Source organism: Syngnathus typhle, linkage group LG18 (assembly GCF_033458585.1).
Source record: "Syngnathus typhle isolate RoL2023-S1 ecotype Sweden linkage group LG18, RoL_Styp_1.0, whole genome shotgun sequence".
NCBI lineage: Eukaryota > Metazoa > Chordata > Actinopteri > Syngnathiformes > Syngnathidae > Syngnathus > Syngnathus typhle.
Genome location: NC_083755.1, coordinates 713,075 through 720,294, shown reverse-complemented (window position 1 = coordinate 720,294; position 7,220 = coordinate 713,075).

The window sequence follows — 7,220 nt, the reverse complement described above, 5'->3', positions numbered from 1 at the left end:
GGAAGATGAAACGTGTCAAAAAAGTGTGGAGAAACGTAGAGAATAATAATAACTAGAATTTTGCAATTTCTGGAGAAATTGCGTGTGAAGGCGAAATGTATGAATAACTTTTTCGGGGAATGCTGCCGAACGATGTTGAAACGTGTTGAATTACTTGAGAAATGTAGAATATTTGGAGAATTTGTGGTGAATTTCAAAATTGAAAGTTTGGAATATTTGGTAAGTGGGAAGTTGTGGAATAGGTAGGCAAAAGATGAACAGTTGAAAGTTGGAATGGGTTGAATCGGTAGAAAAATGTAGAAGTTAGAGTAGAAAAACGAAATTTTGGAGAATTTGGTTGAATTTTAAATTTGGAATTGTTGGTAAGTGGGAAGTTGTGGAATAGGTAGGCAAAAGATGAACAGTTGAAAGTTGAAACGGGTTAAATCGGACAAAAAACGAAGACGTTAGCGCAAATGTAGCTATTTGGGGCACTTAGTGTTGAAATAAGTTCACTTCTGGCTTGATTCGGGTCATTTCCGGTCTAATTTGGGTCACTTCCGGTTTATTTGGGTCACTTCCGGTTTAAAACAGGTCACTTCCGGTTTAGCTGAGGTCACTTCCGGTTTATTTGGGGTCATTTCCGGTCTAAAAAGGTCACTTCCGGTTCATTTTGGGTCACTTCCGGTTTGATTTGGGGTCACTTCCGGTTCACCAGAGGTCACTTCCGGTCTATTTGGGGTCACTTCCGGTCTATTTGGGGTCACTTCCGGTTTATTTGGGTCACTTCCTGGTTAAAACAGGTCACTTCCAGTTTAGATGAGCTCACTTCCGGTTTATTTGGGGTCATTTCCGGTCTAAAAAGGTCACTTCCGGTACATTTGGGGTCACTTCCGGTTTGATTTGGGGTCACTTCCGGTTTGATTTGGGGTCACTTCCGGTTTACCAGAGGTCACTTCCGGTCTATTTGGGGTCACTTCCGGTTTATTTGGGTCACTTCCGGTTTAATTCGGGTCACTTCCGGTTCGTCTGATGTCACTTCCGGTTTATTAGGGGTCATTTTCGGTCTAAAAAGGTCACTTCCGGTACATTTGGGGTCACTTCCGGTTTGATTTGGGGTCACTTCCGGTTTACCTGAGGTCACTTCCGGTCTATTTGGGGTCACCTTCGGTTTGATTTGGGGCACTTCCGGTTCATTTTGGGTTCATTGGGGGCACTTGAGGGTCAATCCAAGATGGCCGCCACACTGGAATTGGGGGTCAAGGGTTGAATGTGTAAGCGTAGTGGAAGTGGGGGTGAATGGGAGTGAATGTGGGAAGCATAAGGTGAATGCCTTTGGAATGGCTTGAATCGGTCGAAAAATGTAGAAATTAGAGTAGAAAAACGAAATTTTAGAGAATTTTGGTTGAATTTCAAATTTGAGAATTTGGAATTTTTGGTAAGTGGGAAGTTGTGGAATAGGTAGGCAAAAGATGAACAGTTGAAAGTTGGAATGGGTTGAATCGGTTGAAAAATGTAGAAATTAGAGTGGAATAACGGAATTTGAGAGAATTTTGGTTGAATTTCAAATTTGAAAATTTGGAATTTTTGGTAAGTGGGAAGTTGTGGAATAGGTAGGCAAAAGATGAACAGTTGAAAGTTGGAATGGGTTGAATCGGTTGAAAAATGTAGAAGTTAGAGGTGAAACACGAAATTTTGTGAAATGTCGAATGTGCCATTAAGAATGGATGGGGAAAAATTTGTCGGAATTTTGGGAATTTTGCGGAATCGGAAAATTTTCGGAATGAGAAAAATACAAGCGCTCATGTCGTGAATATTTGGAATACGTGAAAAGTGGAATGGAGTGAATCGGATGAATTATGTGGAAGATGAAACGGGACAAAAAAGTGGCGGGAATAAAATAGAATAATAATAATAATAATAATAATAAAGTAAATGGAGTAGAATAACATATGTGTGAAGGCCTCCGCCTTCACACAATAAAGTAAATGGAGTAGAATAACATATGTGTGAAGGCCTTCGCCTTCACACAATAACTAGAATTTTGCAATTTCTGGAGAAATTGCGTGTGAAGGCGAAATGTATGAATAACTTCTTCGGGGAATGCCGCCGAATGATGTTGAAACGTGTTGAATTACTTGAGAAATGTAGAATATTTGGTGAATTTGTGGTGAATTTCAAAATTGAAAGTTTGGAATATTTGGTAAGTGGGAAGTTGTGGAATAGGTAGGCAAAAGATGAACAGTTGAAAGGTGGAATGGGTTGAATCGGTTGAAAAATGTAGAATATAGAGTAGAAAAACGAAATTTTGGATAATATGGTTGAATTTCGAATTTGAAATTTTTGGTAAGTGGGAAGTTGTGGAATAGGTAGGCAAAAGATGTACAGTTGAAAGTTGGAACGGGTTGAATCAGTTAAAAAATGTAGAAGAACTAAACAAAGAAAAACGGCCTCAGGAGGTTCACTTTTGGGGTAAAAATGTTGAAACGGGTTAAATCGGACAAAAAACGAAAAAGTTAGCGCAAATGTAGCTATTTGGGCCATTTAGTGTTGAAATAAGGTCACTTCCGGTTTGATTCGGGTCACTTCCGGTCTAGTTTGGGTCACTTCCGGTTTATTTGGGTCACTTCCGGTTTAAAAAAGGTCACTTCCGGTTTAGCTGAGGTCACTTCCGGTTTATTTGGGGTCATTTCCGGTCTAAAAAGGTCACTTCCGGTTCATTTGGGGTCACTTCCGGTTTGATTTGGGGTCACTTCCGGTTTACCTGAGGTCACTTCCGGTCTATTTGGGGTCACTTCCGGTCTATTTGAAGTCACTTCCGGTTTATTTGGGTCACTTCCTGTTTAATTTGGGTCACTTCCGGTTCGTCTGAGGTCACTTCCGGTTTATTAGGGGTCATTTCCGGTCTAAAAAGGTCACTTCCGGTACATTTGGGGTCACTTCCGGTTTGATTTGGGGTCACTTCCGGTTTACCTGAGGTCACTTCCGGTCTATTTGGGGTCACTTTCGGTTTGATTTGGGCCACTTCCGGTTCATTCTGGGTTCATTGGTGGCACTTCAGGGTCATCCAAGATGGCCGCCACACTGGAATTGGGGGTCAAGGGTTGAATTGTGTAAGCATAGTGGAAGTGGGGGTGAATGGGAGTGAATGTGGGAAGAATAAGGTGAATTAAGTGAATAAATTTGGAATGGGTTGAATCGGTTGAAAAATGTAGAAATGAGAAGGGAAAAAGGAATTGGGTGTGAATTTCAAAATAAAAGATGTGAAGTTTTTGGTAAGTGGGAAGTTGTGGAATAGGTAGAAAAATGATGAACAGTTGAAAGTTGGAATGGGTTGAATCGGTTGAAAAATGTAGAAATGAGAAGGGAAAAAGGAATTGGGTGGGAATTTCAAAATAAAAGATGTGAAGTTTTTGGGACGTGGGAAGTTGTGGAATAGGTAGAAAAATGATGAACAGTTGAAAGTTGGAATGGGTTGAATCGGTTGAAAAATGTAGAAATGAGAAGGAGAAAAGGAAATATTGGAGAATTGGGTGTGAATTTCAAAATAAAAGATGTGAAGTTTTTGGTAAGTGGGAAGTTGTGGAATAGGTAGAAAAATGATGAACAGTTGAAAGTTGGAATGGGTTGAATCGGTTGAAAAATGTAGAAATGAGAAGGGAAAAGGAATTGGGTGTGAATTTCAAAATAAAAGATGTGAAGCTTTTGGTAAGTGGGAAGTTGTGGAATCAGTAGAAAAATAATGAACAGTTGAAAGTTGGAATGGGTTGAATCGGTTGAAAAATGTAGAAATTAGAGTAGAAAAACGAAATTTTAGAGAATTTTGGTTGAATTTCAAAATAAAAGAGGTGAAGTTTTTGGTAAGTGGGACGTTGTGGAATAGGTAGGCAAAAGATGAACAGTTGAAAGTTGGAACGAGTTGAATCGGTTGAAAAATGTAGAAGTTAGAGGTGAAAAACGAAATTTTGTGAAAATTTGTCGGAATATTTAACGTGAAAACGTGAAATTTTCGAATTTGGGAATTTTGGGAATGTCGAGAATCCTTCCGAATGTGATTAGAATGTGCTGAATGATGTGAATTTCAAATTGGAACGACGTAAATGTGAAATGTCGAATGTGCCATTAAGAATGAATGGGGAAAAATTTGTCGGAATTTTGGGAATTTTGCGGAATCGTAAATTTTCGGAACGAGAAAAATACAAGCGCTCGTCGCGTGAATATTTGGAATACGTGAAAAGTGGAATGGAGTGAATCGGATGAATTATGTGGCAGATGAAACGTGTCAAAAAAGTGTGGAGAATAAAAGAGAATAATAACTAGAATTTTGCAATTTCTGGAGAAATTGCGTGTGAAGGCGAAATGTATGAATAACTTTTTCGGGGAATGCTGCCGAGCGATGTTGAAACGTGTTGAATTACTTGAGAAATGTAGAATATTTGGAGAATTTGTGGTGAATTTCAAAATTGAAAGTTTGGAATATTTGGTAAGTGGGAAGTTGTGGAATAGGTAGGCAAAAGATGAACAGTTGAAAGTTGGAATGGGTTGAATCGGTAGAAAAATGTAGAAGTTAGAGTAGAAAAACGAAATTTTGGAGAATTTGGTTGAATTTTAAATTTGGAATTGTTGGTAAGTGGGAAGTTGTGGAATAGGTAGGCAAAAGATGAACAGTTGAAAGTTGGAACGGGTTGAATCAGTTAAAAAATGTAGAAGTTAGAGCAAATGTTGAATCCCCATAGAGAATGAATGGGAAAATAAAAAAAAGCAATTGCGCCAAAATCTTTCTAGATTTGGAACAAAACCAAAAAAAACGGCCTCAGGAGGTTCACTTTTGGGGTAAAAATGTTGAAACGGGTTAAATCGGACAAAAAACGAAGACGTTAGCGCAAATGTAGCTATTTGGGGCACTTAGTGTTGAAATAAGGTCACTTCCGGCTTGATTCGGGTCATTTCCGGTCTAATTTGGGTCACTTCCGGTTTATTTGGGTCACTTCCGGTTTAAAACAGGTCACTTCCGGTTTAGCTGAGGTCACTTCCGGTTTATTTGGGGTCATTTCCGGTTCATTTTGGGTCACTTCCGGTTTGATTTGGGGTCACTTCCGGTTTACCAGAGGTCACTTCCGGTCTATTTGGGGTCACTTCCGGTCTACTTGGGGTCACTTCCGGTTTATTTGGGTCACTTCCGGTTTAATTTGGGTCACTTCCGGTTCGTCTGAGGTCACTTCCGGTTTATTAGGGGTCATTTCCGGTCTAAAAAGGTCACTTCCGGTACATTTGGGGTCACTTCCGGTTTGATTTGGGGTCACTTCCGGTTTACCTGAGGTCACTTCCGGTCTATTTGGGGTCACTTTCGGTTTGATTTGGGCCACTTCCGGTTCATTTTGGGTTCATTGGGGGCACTTGAGGGTCAATCCAAGATGGCCGCCACACTGGAATTGGGGGTCAAGGGTTGAATGTGTAAGCGTAGTGGAAGTGGGGGTGAATGGGAGTGAATGTGGGAAGCATAGTGGAAGTGGGGGTGAATGGGAGTGAATGTGGTAAGCATAAGGTGAATAAGGGGAATAAATGTGGAATGGATTGAATCGGTTGAAAAATGTAGAAATGAGAGTAGAAAAACGAAATTTTAGAGAATTTTGGTTGAATTTCAAATTTGAGAATTTGGAATTTTTGGTAAGTGGGAAGTTGTGGAATAGGTAGGCAAAAGATGAACAGTTGAAAGTTGGAATGGGTTGAATCGGTTGAAAAATGTAGAAATTAGAGTGGAATAATGGAATTTTGAGAAATGTCGAATGTGCCATTAAGAATGGATGGGGAAAAAATTGTCGGAATTTTGGGAATTTTGCGGAATCGGAAAATTTTCGGAATGAGAAAAATACAAGCGCTCGTCGCGTGAATATTTGGAATACGTGAAAAGTGGAATGGAGTGAATCGGATGAATTATGCGGAAGATGAAACGTGTCAAAAAAGTGTGGAGAATAAAATAGAAGAATAATAATAATAACTAGAATTTTGCAATTTCTGGAGAAATTGCGTGTGAAGGCGAAATGTATGAATAACTTTTTCGGGGAATGCTGCCGAATGATGTTGAAACGTGTTGAATTACTTGAGAAATGTAGAATATTTGGAGAATTTGTGGTGAATTTCAAAATTGAAAGTTTGGAATATTTGGTAAGTGGGAAGTTGTGGAATAGGTAGGCAAAAGATGAACAGTTGAAAGTTGGAATGGGTTGAATCGGTTGAAAAATGTAGAAATTAGAGTAGAAAAACGAAATTTTGGAGAATTTGGTTGAATTTCGAATTTGGAATTTTTGGTAAGTGGGAAGTTGTGGAATAGGTAGGCAAAAGATGTACAGTTGAAAGTTGGAACGGGTTGAATCAGTTAAAAAATGTAGAAGTTAGAGCAAATGTTGAATCCCCATAGAGAATGAATGGGAAAATAAAAAAAAGCAATTGCGCCAAAATCTTTCTAAATTTGGAACAAAACAAAAAAAACGGCCTCAGGAGATTCACTTTTGGGGTAAAAATGTTGAAACGGGTTAAATCAGACAAAAAACGAAAAAGTTAGCGCAAATGTAGCTATTTGGGCCACTCAGTGTTGAAATAAGGTCACTTCCGGTTTGATTCGGGTCACTTCCGGTCTATTTGGGGTCACTTCCGGTTTATTTGGGTCACTTCCGGTTTAATTTGGGTCACTTCCGGTTCGTCTGAGGTCACTTCCGGTTTATTAGGGGTCACTTCCGGTCTAAAAAGGTCACTTCCGGTTCATTTGGGGTCACTTCCGGTTTGATTTAGGGTCACTTCCGGTTTACCAGAGGTCACTTCCGGTCTATTTGGGGTCACTTCCGGTTTATTTGGGTCACTTCCGGTTTAATTTGGGTCACTTCCGGTTCGTCTGAGGTCACTTCCTGTTTATTAGGGGTCATTTCCGGTCTAAAAAGGTCACTTCCGGTACGTTTGGGGTCACTTCCGGTTTGATTTGGGGTCACTTCCGGTTTACCTGAGGTCACTTCCGGTCTATTTGGGGTCACTTTCGGTTTGATTTGGGGCACTTCCGGTTCATTTTGGGTTCATTGGGGGCACTTGAGGGTCAATCCAAGATGGCCGCCACACTGGAATTGGGGGTCAAGGGTTGAATGTGTAAGCGTAGTGGAAGTGGGGGTGAATGGGAGTGAATGTGGGAAGCATAAGGTGAATGCATTTGGAATGGGTTGAATCGGTCGAAAAATGTAGAAATTAGAGTAGAA